Below are 16,240 nucleotides of genomic sequence, written 5' to 3'. Positions count from 1 at the left end.
TCAATGTGCAATTTTTCCGGTCGAAAGTTTTCACTAGTTTGATTAGATTTCCCACCCAAACCAAAGCCGACAACCGACAACCAACGACCGACTTCAGTCCAGTCAGCACAATAATTTAACTTTGGTTTTTTCGATTCGGCTGTTGCACTTTCTGTTCGAATGCAACCTAACCTCACACTCTGCCCCAAGCTAACCTCACTTTTGGGCTCGATTTTAGCTCAAAAGGCAGTGCTTTCGCTCGCTAATTAATTTTGGCGTGTGGCCAACGACTTTGGCTTGCAGCTAATTGTTATTGTTTTAACTACCTCGAACGACGTCGTTGTACTCCCGGAATCGTACCCCCGTCTATCAATTGGCGCTCCATTTTGCGGTTTTGAAAATTCAGTGAGCGTGTGTGCAGCAAGGCGAGAATTTGCGCTATAAACATAAAAATTAACGACTGACAAAAGGTTGTAAAAGACAAAGACGGCATTCCAGGGGGTTGAGGCGGGTTGCAACTTTGCCACTGCCCCATAGTTTTGGCTGGGCATTAAAATCAGTTTTTACGACCTTGCCACACCCACTTAGTGGAATTTTCGGTGGAACGTGCTGCCGAGCAGTGAGCAGTTGATTAAAAATTAGGAAAAATCAACAGGAAGTTGGGCAGACTGGCATTAAAGTAAATATATTTCGCATGCTTCTGTGGAAAGTTAGCAATTGCTTGCAACTATGACATAAAGTCGGAAGTTCCTAGATTGAAGCCATACCCTTTCCCGAAAATGCTCCATAATTATTTGATAAAGCAAGGACCAGACAATGAACAGCCTCAAGTCCCGATTCCCATGAACATCTTCTGTGCTCGAAGATTTCCAGCGGACTGCAGCCAAGTGAGCTGCCGGCGGAATAAGCCGCTTACTTCAAGTGGCCCAAACACTGGGCCATGTATACGAGGAGTACACCATTGCAATTGCGACAATTGCTGCCAGTTGGACAAACGAGCGACGGATGATGACAGCGCGATTAACTCGCTGTAAGCCATAAACGCTTCTCTGGACGGCTTTTCCCGCTTTTCACCGCTTTTCCTGCACTTCACTCCGCATTTGCCAGCGTATCGCCACTAATTTCGTATGCATGAGCAGAAATGAAAAGCGTTGCGCAAAAAAATGGGTAGCCGTAATCGGCTGGGCCGTGTTCATAATGCGCCGGAGAGGCACTTAAAAAATCAAGTTAACGCCAGCCAGCCAGCCCAGCAGGATCCTCCTTCGCATTTTCCGCTTTTCCTTCTGGCTTTCCTCCGGGCAACATTTTAATCCATATTTCCGTCTGTCGCAGCACTCGCAAAAATATTTCCACTTTCCCTTTGCATTTATATGCCCCGCTATTTTTCGAATGTGTATTTGTTATTTATTTCTCATATAAAGGATTTTGGGTACCACACATATTTCCTAATTGTAGGGATCATATGATGAAGAATGTTTAGTTAATTTTAGTTGTTTTAAGTGGATTCTCCCTGTTGCTGCCATGCCTGATGTTTTTTTTGCCGTCGCCTGGCAGACAATTTAAAAAGATAATAGCATTTTTCTACACCGCCCCCGCGCCGCCCTCTCCGCTCCTCCTGCCCTCGGTGGCGGGCATTAATGGCAACGACGGCGAGGCGTACAACAAGTGCAACAAGGATTACCGGGAGCCACAAAGTTGCCCGGATCCGGGGATCTGTGTGCTCGGAGCCATCTGGCAGCTGCAGACGAGCAGACGAGCCGGCAAACCGACGGGGAGACGAGTTATTGCAGCCACTGGCCCGCAACGGACTTCGCAGAGGAGTGCTCCACGTGGAGCACTGGTCCTGGTCCTTGTCCTGGTCCTGCTGCGCCGCCCACTCCAAGCCGCGCTGTCCTGCGACAGCAGCAATTCGCGCTTTGTGCGAGGACATGGCCAAAATTAGCATTTGACCATAAATTGGGCCATGCACTTGCACTTGGCCAGGAGCCGTAATGGGAGCAGTCCTGTAATCGTAACAAGGATGCAGAATGGCAATAGAGCTCCTGCGCCAGATGCCTTTAAGAGCCTCGGTCAGGAGGAATGGCCTTCGATGGGTTGAACGGCTTTCCGCTGGCGTCGCCCAAGGAAGCGTAAAATAAACTTGGGGTTTAAATTTAAGGAAGCTCATGGGGCAATAAAACTAATCTGGTGTTGAAGTGAGCTTTGCTATATCTATATTAAATTATGCAAGGGATAAGGATAGCATGCTTAATTTTTAGTTATATATCATTCCGTACATATATACTATCATAATAATAAACTCCTTTGGTTTAAACGTTTTCGTATCCTTTCCCTCAACTGTTGCAATGTCAACAGGCCATTGTGCTCCTCCTGCGCAAACACACATGTAATTCAGTGGCTGCACCAAAGGACCTACCCTGCAACCAGGAGTTTTCCAATGATTGCGAACTGAAGGCGGCAATTTCAGTCCATTTCACTTGGCAACAGTGTGCAATCGCAGTAGCACACGACTTCCACTACCAAATGCTACCAATTCCCCTGAAAAAGGGGAGAAACTTGAATGATTGACGGCGACCTTTGCGATAGGCAGTCCGCAGACGGCAGTCCGCATTTCGACCGGCCTAATGCCAATGTGTCAGACTTTGTCAACGTTATGACAAGTCTGCATTCCTTTCGGGTCTGAAAGTGGCTACTGGATGGTGGCTTTCCTGTAGAGGGTGTGGGTTACCAACTGCTTCTGTGGGTGGAACAAAGCGACTGGCAAGTGGCAACCGCGACGCGACGGCGGCACGTAGAGCGAAACTTTCCAGCAAGATAAGCAGATTTACTTAAAGTTTGCCGAAAGTCAAAGTCTGGAATGCCCGACGTGCCTCTGACTTTCAGCCATTCCCAGTTGCGTTCCGCTTACTTTTCCGCCCACAATCTCTTTCGAAGATTCCCATGCGCAGATAACCCTTCACGGGGGTCAAAAGTCGGATTTCTGCATGTGGGCACCTCATAAAGGTTCAATTTGTGGCAGAAAGTGGGCCATTTTACATGGAAAGTTCCATATTTTGACTAAATAAGTGCTGTAAATTCAAACGCGGATACCCAAGGTTCAATGGTAATAAAGTTAAATAAGCCGGGCTCTGATTTAGGCAGCCAATGTGCCTCCAACGCTAAAAGGATTTCCTCGTTTCGCCAGTTGCGAATCCCCGGCTAATCCCATTTCCTAACCTCGTTACTCGCGAACTCTCAACGCAGGAGTTTCGTAATTGCAACTGCATCTGATTAGCCCCAAGTTTGCCACGTCTCGCTGTTGCCAAAATCTAGTGGCGGAAATTTTCGTATAGTTGGGGGCTTTTCGCGCGATTTTTGGGGGTTTTCATGGGGCAAGTCGAAGGGCAAACCGCAAGCTGCTTATCGATGGCTGCGTGTGGCTTGGCTCCATTCATTCGCATTAGTTGCAGACTGAGTGCAGCGATTGTGGGTGGAAAAGGTGGCTTTTAGGGGGTTTTTCAATGGGGTTTCCAAAGGCGGTTTTCCAAGGGGGTCGGGTGCAGCAGGTGCCAACACGTAAATGCAATCAACCGGTGCTCACGTAGCGATATGCGAGTATCTCAGCCGAGTCACTGTTTCATTCTGTGCCGCCGTTCACGTAGGTGACTAAAATCCGAGTGAAAGAGCTGGAATTTCGACCTGTTTGAAGTGGATTAATCAGGGCATTTAGCGATTGACGGGCGAAGGTGAATGTCGCCTGCCAGTCATCTCCATTCGATTCGATCAATGTCACGTATCGGTATCACAACAGCAGAAAAATTACAAAGAAAATAATATAAAAAAAATTTCTCAATTTGAATGCAGAATTTTATATAATTTTTAGAAAATTATGCCACAAACATTTAGAGGTATGCCACTTCAAAATCCGATTAAGATTAGTTGAGTTATGGACTTTGGAACTTTAGCATTGGGTCATTTTAGAATTTCTACAACATCATCCCATCAGAAAAATTACAAAAAAATGTAGAAAAAATAAATTTCCAAATTTGAATGCAGTTTTTTAGAGAATTGCTCCAGAAACATTTAGAGGTATGCCACTTCAAAATCCGATTAAGATAAGTTGAGTTATGAACTTTGGAACTTCAGCCTTGGGTCATTTTTGAATTCTACATCATAACATCAAAAAAATTACAAAAAAATTTTGAAAAAATAAATTTCCAAATTTGAATGCAGATTTATAGATAATTGCTCCAGAAACATTTAGAGGTATGCCACTTCAAAATCCGATTAAGATAAGTTGAGTTATGGACTTTGCAACTTCACCCTTGGCTCATTTTTGAATTCTACAACATCATAACATCAAAATAATTACAAAAAAATGTCAAAAAAATAAATTTCCAAATTTAAATGCAGATTTATAGATAATTGCTCCAGAAACATTTAGAGGTATGCCACTTCAAAATCCGATTAAGATAAGTTGAGTTATGAACTTTGGAACTTCAGCATTGGGTCATTTTTGAATTCTACAACATCATAACACCAAAAAAATTACAAAAAAATTTCGAAAAAATAAATTTCCAAATTTGAATGCAGATTTATAGAGAATTGTTCCAGAAACATTTAGAGGTATGCCACTTCAAAATCCGATTAAGATAAGTTGGGTTATGGACTTTGCAACTTCAGCCTTGGGTCATTTTTGAATTCTACAACATCATAACATCAAAAAAATTACAAAAAAATGTCAAAAAAATAAATTTCCAAATTTGAATGCAGATTTATAGATAATTGCTCCAGAAACATTTAGAGGTATGCCACTTCAAAATCCGATTAAGATAAGTTGAGTTATGGACTTTGCAACTTCAGCCTTGGCTCATTTTTGAATTCTACAACATCATAACATCAAAAAAATTACAAAAAAATGTCAAAAAAATAAATTTCCAAATTTGAATGCAGATTTATAGATAATTGCTCCAGAAACATTTAGAGGTATGCCACTTCAAAATCCGATTAAGATAAGTTGAGTTATGGACTTTAGAACTTCAGTCTTGAGACATTTTTGAATTTCTGCAACATCGTAACATCAGAAAAATTACAAAAAAATGTCGAAAAAATAAATTTCCAAATTTGAATGCAGTTTTTTAGAGAATTGCTCCAGAAACATTTAGAGGTATGCCACTTCAAATTCCGATTAAGATTAGTTGAGTTATGGACTTTGGAACTTCAGCTTTGGGACATTTTTGAATTTCTGCAACATCGTAACATCAGAAAAATTACAAAAAAATTTTGAAAAAATAAATTTCTAAATTTGAATGCAGATTTTTAGAGAATTGCTCCAGAAACATTTAGAGGTATGCCACTTCAAAATCCGATTAAGATAAGTTGAGTTATGGACTTTGCAACTTCAGCCTTGGGTCATTTTTGAATTCTACAACATCATAACATCAAAAAAATTACAAAAAATTTTGAAAAAATAAATTTCCAAATTTGAATGCAGATTTATAGATAATTGCTCCAGAAACATTTAGAGGTATGCCACTTCAAAATCCGATTAAGATAAGTTGAGTTATGGACTTTGGAACTTCAGCATTGGGTCATTTTTGAATTCTACAACATCATAACATCAAAAAAATTACAAAAAAATGTCAAAAAAATAAATTTCCAAATTTGAATGCAGATTTATAGATAATTGCTCCAGAAACATTTAGAGGTATGCCACTTCAAAATCCGATTAAGATAAGCTGAGTTATGGACTTTGCAACTTCAGCCTTGGGTCATTTTTGAATTCTACAACATCATAACATCAAAAAAATTACAAAAAAATGTCAAAAAAATAAATTTCCAAATTTGAATGCAGATTTATAGATAATTGCTCCAGAAACATTTAGAGGTATGCCACTTCAAAATCCGATTAAGATAAGTTGAGTTATGGACTTTGGAACTTCAGCATTGGGTCATTTTTGAATTCTACAACATCATAACATCAAAAAAATTACAAAAAATTTTGAAAAAATAAATTTCCAAATTTGAATGCAGATTTATAGATAATTGCTCCAGAAACATTTAGAGGTATGCCACTTCAAAATCCGGTTAAGATAAGTTGAGTTATGGACTTTGCAACTTCAGCCTTGGGTCATTTTTGAATTCTACAACATCATAACATCAAAAAAATTACAAAAAAATGTCAAAAAAATAAATTTTCAAATTTGAATGCAGATTTATAGATAATTGCTCCAGAAACATTTAGAGGTATGCCACTTCTAAATCCGATTAAGATTAGTTGAGTTATGGACTTTGGAACTTCAGTCTTGGGACATTTTGAATTTCTACATAGTGTACCCTTTAGTATACCCTAATAATTGCGAAAAGCCACAACGAATAGATCGATATATGCCAGTTAAGCTGGCAACAAAATAGTACAAATTGTTGGACTCAGTAAGGGAGCAACAAATTTAGTGAAAAACTGTACCAGTTTCAGTTACATTTTCAGCTCGAGCGCAGCAAATCGAAATAATTGTGAAAAGATACACACGCTCCCCACGGCATCTTATCGCATTGCGATTTTAATAACAATTTCAAAAAGATATTGCCCCAAGGGGGTGAGAAAAGAACCCTGTAAAGACCCTGTTTATCCAGCGGCAACATCGTCAAATCGGTGGACTTATCAACGCTCCACAGAGCAGCCGCAAAAACAATAAACCATTTGGCAATTGTCTTTCCGAACCTGGAAAACCCCGGCCGCATCTACATCTACATCCTCAACCACATCCTGTTTGCTTTCCTGGTCGAAACTCACGTCTTTTGATGGGCATAAAGTGAAATAATAAAACATTTTAACTCGACATTTGATGGGTGCTTTTATTTTTATTTGTGTGGCACAGCGACCGGCAAATAAAAACACATCACGAAACCCAACCCGAGACCAAGACCGAGTATCGGGATTATCCTTGTGCCAGGACACAAACACCTTGGAGCGCTTTAATTTTTACGATCCAGCCGAAAAATCGTAAATGGTATATGTCTCTTGCAAGCAGGAAAATTCCCCGGTAACGAGCCCAAATTTATGCAATTAGAAATTAATATTATACAATTTGATCCACGACCTTATGGCCGAGACACGCGCTTCGAGTGTCATAAATGTGGGCCAAAACTGCATGTTTATGCCACAATTTGAATGGGGCGTGACCCAGCCTCCTTCCAAGGACTTCCATCAAAATTGCTAATGCGCATTTCAGCCAGAAATTAATATTGTCACTGGAATGCAAGGGTCCTCCTCTGTTTGGCGACAAATTTGACTCGCTTCCTTCCGCTTGCCGATAGCTTTTATTAATCATTTAATTCGGCAGTATAATGTGGCCGGAGTGCAGATCTCTGGCTGCTGCCGATAAGCCGTAGCAGTAAGCCCAACGTGGGAAGCCACCAACTGGCCGGATTGTCCAGGAGCGGGATTACTGAATCCTCGAGAGAAACGCGGCTGAAGATACCCAGTCATTACAACGCAGCGCATTCATAATTAGAAATGTTTACACAAATCAACTGGCCTCGGGGAAAAGTCCGTGAAGTGCACAGTGCGCGAGCAAAGTTTAAGCTAATTAGTCGGGCTAGGAAAAGCACTTGGAAATACCCCGGAAAATGTGGGCATATACGAATCTTAAGATGTTTATACAAGAAGTCTAAGTTAGGCTTAGAAATCCATTAATGGCATGAGTAACTATAATGTAATGTAATGGTTATGAGTTAGAACACCACATGAGTTTGAACATGCATTTTTAAAGGGTATTACTACCTGCTTATAATATTGTACCACTTGTTATCCTCACATTGAGTTTGAAAATGAATTTGTAAAGGGTATTACTACCTTCCGATAATATTGCATCACTTGTTATCCCTTTCGTCAGATTCCAATTCATTTGCCCAGAACTGCGCAACTAATCAACAGCTGAATTGGGAAATCAACCTTTTGAACTCGGCAGCATTTTTAAAGGACTCGCTGCCCTCTTCGATTTCAAATCCCGCCCATCCCCCTGAACGGCCCCGTGGCTAATTACAAATTCGGACAAAAAAATAAGCCACGAACCAATGGCACCGAGGGGTTGGACCTTGCCACACAGGAAGTTGCAAGGAAAACCTAATAAATGGAACCAAAAATGTGCGTACATCAAGGAGCATTTCGGGTGGTGAAAGGCGAGAGCACTCTGCATAGCTAAGTGAATTTGTAGCTGCATAAATCGAACTTTCACTTTTCGGCAGCATTTTCCGTTCCTTTGCCACTTGGAAAAACAGGACACGTAATGGGTGTGGAAAGCTGGACAAAATGCAGGAAATGGAAGAAGAAAGGATCTGCCTTGCTGTATGAAATTAGCATAATTTCCTCAACAGCTTTCATTATGTCTGAATTTTAAGCAATTTTTTACCCCGAGTCCTGGCATATTTTTCCCCCCAAAAAACAAAAAAGTCCTGGCCCATTGCAATTAAACGTGTAATTACTCGACTGCTTAAAAATGCGAGCACGAGGGTTCTCGTCCTTCCTCGATTTCTAATTGTTGTTTTCGTTTCATTTCTTCGCCTTTTCACGGAAGTTTTAACTTGTTTTTATTTGATTTTCTCATTTATTCTGGTCTGAGTTATTAGTGAGTTCAGGGGTCCTTCTGTTTACTTGTTGTGACACTTTCAAGTGGAGCGGGGTTTCCTTTTTATTCGTTTATTATTTCAGCTTAAGCGAGCTTTGTTTCCCATTTTCCGTATCTCTATCCTGTATATCCCTCGGTTTCTCCTGCGCAAGATGCCATCACTATTGGACACTAATCTCTGTAGTGGCGCCCACACCCAGATTTTTTGTTCCTGATTTTCTGAAAAGTCAAGGCAGACTGCACTTAAGGACACTCGGGAATCAGACTTGCCGTCTGGCAGGAACAGAGACAAAAAGCAGAGAGGAAGCAACAAAAGATTCGATACAACTGAAATGATTTCCTTGGACGGAAAGGCGAAATTGGCAAAAACGCGAAAGGATCCTGGCAAGTCTATTAGCGCACAAAGGACTCGATGGGCGGATAGTTTTATGATTTTGATAGCATGTGACAACAGGATGCATGTCCTGGGGCCATCGACTATCGTTTCCTTAGTAGTTGATTTTCCATCACGGCTTTTATGGCCCTCGATAATGTCTAATGGATGTAAGTCCAACTGCCACACAAATTAGATGTGAAAAGGGAGCTTAACGTTCCCAAGTTCTCTCAATTAGGCAGCTCAATTTATTCGTATTCGTATCGCTCTTAAGATAAGTCCTTGCTGAGCTGTAAGTTATCTCACAACTTACTAGTAACTTACGCAGTAATTGGCTTTTCAGTTGGAGAAACTTTGAAAGACTTGTCACAATGTGTGGCAACAAGAGTTGCTATTTTTTAAAATCCCCTTGGCTTCCAAATTGGGGAACTCAGTTCATGCGTGCGCGATTTGCATTCGCATCCTGCTGCCTCTTGGCGAATATCCTGTGTGTGAAGGACTCGTAAATCTTCTCCCGCTTCTCTTGGCTGCCTGTCTGTCCCATAAATCATATGCAGCCAAGTATCTGAAACAGAAAACTGAGACAAGAGAAAGCGTTTTGCCCTTCCAACTCGGCTTCTCCGCTGGGAGTCTTTAAGTAACAAATTGCTTATCAAAAGTTTGAAGGTCCGGATATTTGTAGGGCATGCAACTAAAGATAATATGTACATTTGATTGGCAGAAATCGTCTAAAATATATCTCTGACTTGCACTATGCATAATAACCACCCCCACCCTTTGGGAATTGATAAGTTTCTGCTCTTGGCGATGTTTTTCTTGGTCAGCAACTCGCCCTTTAATTTGATTTCGCCACGCAGTACAATTTTCTATTTACTTTTCATCTAGCCGCAGATTAAGTCGAGCCCCTTGGCGATGGGAAACTGAAACTACAACTAATCGCAACCCTTTGGGCGGGAAAAGCAATCTCAGCTGCTGGCTGCGGAAAACTATTCCAGCTATAAGGATATAAGGAGCGGTATTGAAATAGAGCACTGGCGCACCCAGGACATTCGGGACATGCAGGATGCCCGGGAGACGCTCTGCCAATTAACAGTTACATGTGTTTGAAGGAAATAATTGGGTTGCGTGACAGCCAGGACCTTTGGCGATGGGAGGAGGGGCAGCGGTACTAACCAGCGGGCTTAAATAGCAAACAAATAGAGCGGGCTGCTCTATTAAAAGCAAACAAACGCACACGCGTACAAGCTATGCAATTATGGCGATTACTGATAGTGCGACCGAGGAACTGAGGCAACTCATCCTGCTCATTTCCATTCCGAGTCCTCATCATCCACTCGCAATCATCATCAAAGTCCGCCGCAGGACAAAGGCGTTGCTAAAGTTATTAACGCTTCGTGCGGCGTCAATCAAATTGGGGCTTCCCAGCCAAACCAGACCAGCCCAGCCCAACCCCTTTTCTTGAGCCAAATATTTGGGCCAAAAAGAGTGGAAAACGTGTGCTGGCTGGCTGGTGCCGAAGTTTATGTTAATTTAATTGCAACACCAACCGCACTGGAATAGTTCCACGCATCCTTGGCAAGGCGCGTCCTGCGGAAAGGGTTTCCTCCGGCGATGGATGTGTTTGCCTTTTGCGGCTGCTCCACTCCGGTTGCCATTGACAAATTTCCCGGCAGGCGGCAGTCTTAATTAAGTTCCTCGGCTAGGACTCCTAATTGCGTTAGCCTGTTTGTTTGCCTAGGTGAGCGATGTGTTGCCACATACCCATGAGCATGTCATCCATCGATAGTTCCACATTTGATATGCCATCAAGAAGCACACACATCAAAGGCAGCCTTTGCTGCATGACGAGACTCCAAGGAGTTGTGGGCATCCTGGGCGGGGGATGTCATTATAAAATATAAATTGATCCTTGGGCCAAAGGATGGCACGTACGAGTATGTGCCGTTGAAGGATGTGGGCTGTGCAATAATATAAGATAGTCTATGATATTCTTCTATGCGATTATATGGATAGTAATCGTTTGTCAAAATCAATGCCATGCCGAAATGGACAATACCCCACCACCACTCCACACCACTCCACTTCCCAAAAAAATTTGGGAAAATGTTTATTTATGTGCAGCGCAGTTTGTATTTATGGCCGAATCATGATGACAAATGTCAGATGTGGCAAACACTTGAAGTGGACACTGGCCAGTGGACAAGTCACCCTCGGAGGACATCAGGACACTGGGCTCAGTGTTGTGGAAACATTTGCACATATTCCTTGGGCGATGCGAATCGGGAATAGGAAATATTTATGGCCCGCTCAGCACATTACACACCTAATTTCTATATTAGTTTTCGTTGGCCAAAAGTGCTGAGCCTGAATATTTATACAACTTGATTGGATTTTCGTCACGCCCTCGCACGAAAATCCCGCCCATTCATCAGACTGAGAGTCTTGGCATATTTTGATGGTTCCATTTCTGCGTTTATGGTCGCCTCATTAGGCTCCATTTGCCCGTCGTGCTTGCAAAGGGTTTAAGCCCAACAAATGACTGCATTTTGCGACAAAGGAGCAGATCCATTCCCCCATTTGGATCTATCGCTGATGATTTAATCGTGCGTAAGTAATAGTTATAAATTTGCCCTGTCCATTATTGGTTCCAGTTGCAGCATTCATCAAATGGCTGTTTAAAAGTTTCCATTCGGCGGAGCTTTCATTGAAAACTCATAATTTTGATTTACGAGGACAGCTGTTGGGATTTCAACAATGGCTCGCAGATACATCCCCTAGATACCTCATCCCACCCTCTCTTACCATGCGCATCCTAATTCTCATCGCTAGTATCGCATTAGCACATCATTTCGATGCAGAACCCGGAAAAAAGAACCAGCTGGACATGGCTTAAATTTCAGTTCAAAACGTTATAACATTTAGCCTCAGTGCTACTGTAGAAGTTATCATAAACAGACACATTTCTACCGCAGTTCAGCTGTAGAAGTTATCATAAACAGATACTTTTCTGCCGCAGTGCAACTGTAGAAGTGCGGATGAAAAGATACATTTCTGCATCCCTTCAAGTGTAGAAGTTATCATAAAAAGATACATTTCTACCTCAGTTCAAATGCAAAAGTGTGGATAACAACATACATATCTGCCTAAGTTCAGCTGTAGAAGTGTAGATGAAAGATACATCTCTGCCGCAGTTCAACTGCAGAAGTGTGAATGAAAAGATACATCTCTGCCGCAGTTCAACTGCAGAAGTGTGAATGAAAAGATACATTCCTGCAGATAATTTGCTTTGGCTGTCAGTAAACGCTTGATTTATGTGTTGAAGAATGGAAAACTGGAGCTCATGATCCGGCGGCATAAATTGAAGCTAACCGAATAATCGCCAGTTCCCAGGAGATATCCTTCAGCTACCCGAGCAAGCGGGCAAAACAAACGCAATTGAAAGCCATGAATTGCAAATGAATTAATTTTCGGCAACAAAGGCGCTCAAAAGTTGAAATTGAATTTGTTGCTCATTAAAATGAGCGCCACTTTTGCTGGGGGGATAGTGAATAGATGGGTGGATTTTTAGATGGCTTGGCATTGTAGGCGACCTGGAAAACCACTTAGCCACACACCCACACACACACGGCTTCGGCACATGGCTAACCACACACACAACACGTTATGGCCACAATTATGGCTATCATTCCAGAGGCAAGACATATGCAAATGGTTCGAAAAACCCTTCTGCTCGTATATCATCGCTCCACAAGGGGGAGTTGGCATCACATTTTTGGGAATTCCGGGGAGTACCATCCCCGGGAGGAGCTCAGCATGAATTTTAATTACTGCGCTGATATTTCAATTTGAATTTTGCCAGCTCAGTTAATTTCATTAATAAATATTTATGGTGTTGTCCTTGGCTAAGCGTCGCAATTGAAAAAGGGGTAGTTATGCTACACCGAGAATAAATATCTAAAGTCGGGACTTATCGCATTAGATTCTTTTTAATAGCTTGAAGTGGTAATCTTATTGGGGCGAAGGAGCTGATGGTGTTCTAACTTTGCAGGACTCTAATTCAAGTCCTGATTTAAGTTTATAACGCCCAGTTACTCTTCCACACAAGCCCATTTCGGAACCCATCGTTCTTGGTCAACTGTCATTGATTGGAATGCATCGTTTGATGAGTGGCAAGCCCAGTCTCGCCGAAGCTCCCTGTTGGCTTCAATTTTGCCAGTTTACAAGGATACCCTCACGAACTCACATGGACGCACAAAACTCGCAGGACATCAGGACATGCCACTCGTTAGCCATCCGGCCAATTGATTGATGGACGCACCGAGGAATCTCCCACTCGGAATGGTGGGCCCAACAAAAAGACGTGAGTCCTGCAGATCCTGGCGAGCGTCGCATTGAAAAGCACTTATCGCACCGCTCACCCTTCCATGGGTTAACGCCTTAACCCCTGACAGTTGAAATTAAATCAGCGCTGATTTCAGTTGGGACTTTAAATGAGTCTGTCGCAGCAGCCATTTCCCCCATTCCCTCCTGGAACTCATCCCGGAATCCTTTCGCGAAACCCCATTCCTAAACCAGAATGCTCCTTCACTGCAAAGTACAGTCTGTCACGGCACTGTAAAGCCCGTCGGCAACTCGCAGATTAACTCAAATTTGTGGCGGCCCAATAAATTTCACGGCGCGGCATTAAAAATTAAGCGCAGCCACAAAAGAACTTGCAGTCGACTTTTTGCGGCAGCCGTTAGTTAATTACACTGGTCTGCAAGGACTTGGAATTTTATTAAATTGGTTTATTTCAAATAAAATCACAAATAGCGCGGTGAATCTACCTAAAAAGTGTGCTCAGTATATTGCCTAAAAGACTGCATACTTTTAGATAAATTTCTTTAAATATTTCATTCAACTTTAGAATTTTACGTATCTACAGATTCATCCTGCAGACGAGTGTAGCACGTTCGTGCTGGATTCCTTGGCTCCAATAAATTTCACCTGAGTCCCCGCAGTCACGCCTTTGCATATGTCTGCCCCCCAGTCCATCCTCGAATGCCTTCCTAATTTATGTGATACCCAGTAGTATCTACGTATCTATGCATCTTTTTGCCGAAAACTTGCAGCTTGTCTCGTCCAATTTGTACAGTTGAGAATCAAGGCGTATAAGGAACCAAAGCCGTAGACTTAATGCCGGAAAATGGGGTTTCCCACGACGATGGTGAGGGTATAGGAATCGAATGAAAAATCCATTTACCCGCGTCGCATTTCCCCCGATTCCATTTGTTTTTGGGTAAATGTGGCAATTTTTTCCTCATATTTCAGAACAAAAGGGCGCCGAATTACAAAACAAATTACAAAATACAAAATAAGAGGCATATTTCTCACTTTTATGATGTTTACTGGCCACGCCCCCTCGCCCTGTCGCCGCCTGTTTTTTGTCATGACCTTTCACCCCTATTACAGCCGGGCCAGCAGGACATCGTTTTTAATACACCCATTCCATTGTGCTATACATTTTTTTTTTTAATTTTGAATTTCGAATGGAAATTTACATAATTTATGGGCAGCAACAAAAGTCACACACAGATACGTATCCGAAATCCGGAGTTCTAAAAAGAAAGGGGGTGGCGACCTGAAGCATATGCTGGAATGAAGTTTTTTTCATTAAAAATTTGTTTATAATTTACGATTTTTTAAGTTGCGCAACCGGCCAAATGAGACGCAAATTATTTTTGGTCCAATTCAGCTGGGTATTTTCTGCTTTTCGCTTCTTGATTTGGTCAGGCAGCCTCATTAAGAGCTCATTAAAAAGATTGCGCGAGTTATTTTTGAGCATTTTAACACGTTTTTAATTTTAATGCATTTTATGGCCCCTTAACAACGTCCTTCGTCACAGTTCAAGTCATCATCATTGGATTTTACCGCGGGCTGACTTTCACTTGTTGACTGCGAATTTTCCACTGGCGGGTTTCCTGAAATCCTCATCCTCATTCCCATCCTGATTCTCCTGATTCCCATCCTCATTCTCGTCAACGTCACCGCACATCAGCACGTCAAACTTCATTAGGGAAATGGGAAAGTGGTGAGGATGGTTTTTCCAAGAGGGTGACTTTCTCTGCGCCGCCTTCATTGTTTTTATGGGCTGCGCTAATTAGTTACGAAGTCATAGAATTTTACAGGAATTGCTCTCAAGGATTGTCATGCTCTTGTCATCCCCCTCCTTCAAATTAAACCCCACTTGACGGAGTCATCGTTTGTGGTTTTCCCTGTTGGGGGTGTCTGTTCTCAAGAGGAAGTATAAGTTTAGTTATTTAAAATATCCAACAAAATTGTAAGCGATATAGAAATTATTTTGCATATGATTGGATGCATTTTTGGAATTGTCCAATACCTTGATATTATTAATTTCCCCCCATTTTAGGGTAGAACCAAAGACACTAGAATGATAAGATGCGTAACAACTTTTTTGGTGGCGGCAGTAATTGCTCTCCTCCCGCTCGCATGAAATTGAGAGCATAAAAATTTTTGTTTAGGAAACATATTTTCTTGTAGCCCTATAATTCCCAATTAGTTCTAGCGAAGACGGTAAGGCATGTCTTCTAATTTAGAGTCAGAAAATATTTCAAGTAATCTCTATTTCCGGTCGAGCAGTGAGTGTAGTGTATGTGTAGTGTATGTACCGGTGTACGTATGTATGTATGTATGTATGTATGTATGTATGTATGTATGTATGTATGTATGTATGTATGTATGTATGTATGTATGTATGTATGTATGTATGTATGTATGTATGTATGTATGTATGTATGTATGTATGTATGTATGTATGTATGTATGTATGTATGTATGTATGTATGTATGTATGTATGTATGTATGTACGTATGTATGTATGTATGTATGTACGTATGTATGTATGTATGTATGTATGTATGTATGTATGTATGTATGTATGTATGTATGTATGTATGTATGTATGTATGTATGTATGTATGTATGGGTGGATGGGTGGATGGATGGATGGATGGATGTAAGTATATGTGTATGCATGCATGTAGTGTATGTGTTACTTGCACAAAGTAGTACAAATTCTCTTAATTAAAGCCTGAAGAATGTTTAACTTACTGTCGGAACACATAGTTATTGCCGCTTTTAATATTTGTTTACGAAACAAATTTTCTTGTAGCCCTATATTTCCCAACTAGTTCTAGTAAAGACTGTAAGGCATGTCTTCTAATTTAGAGTCGCAAAATAGTTCAAGTAATCTCCCTTACCGGTCGAGCAGTAAGTGTAGTG

The sequence above is a fragment of the Drosophila erecta genome, unplaced genomic scaffold, assembly GCF_003286155.1.
Source record: "Drosophila erecta strain 14021-0224.00,06,07 unplaced genomic scaffold, DereRS2 tig00000000-arrow-pilon, whole genome shotgun sequence".
NCBI classification, from domain to species: Eukaryota; Metazoa; Arthropoda; class Insecta; order Diptera; family Drosophilidae; genus Drosophila; species Drosophila erecta.
This window is presented reverse-complemented; position numbering follows the sequence as displayed.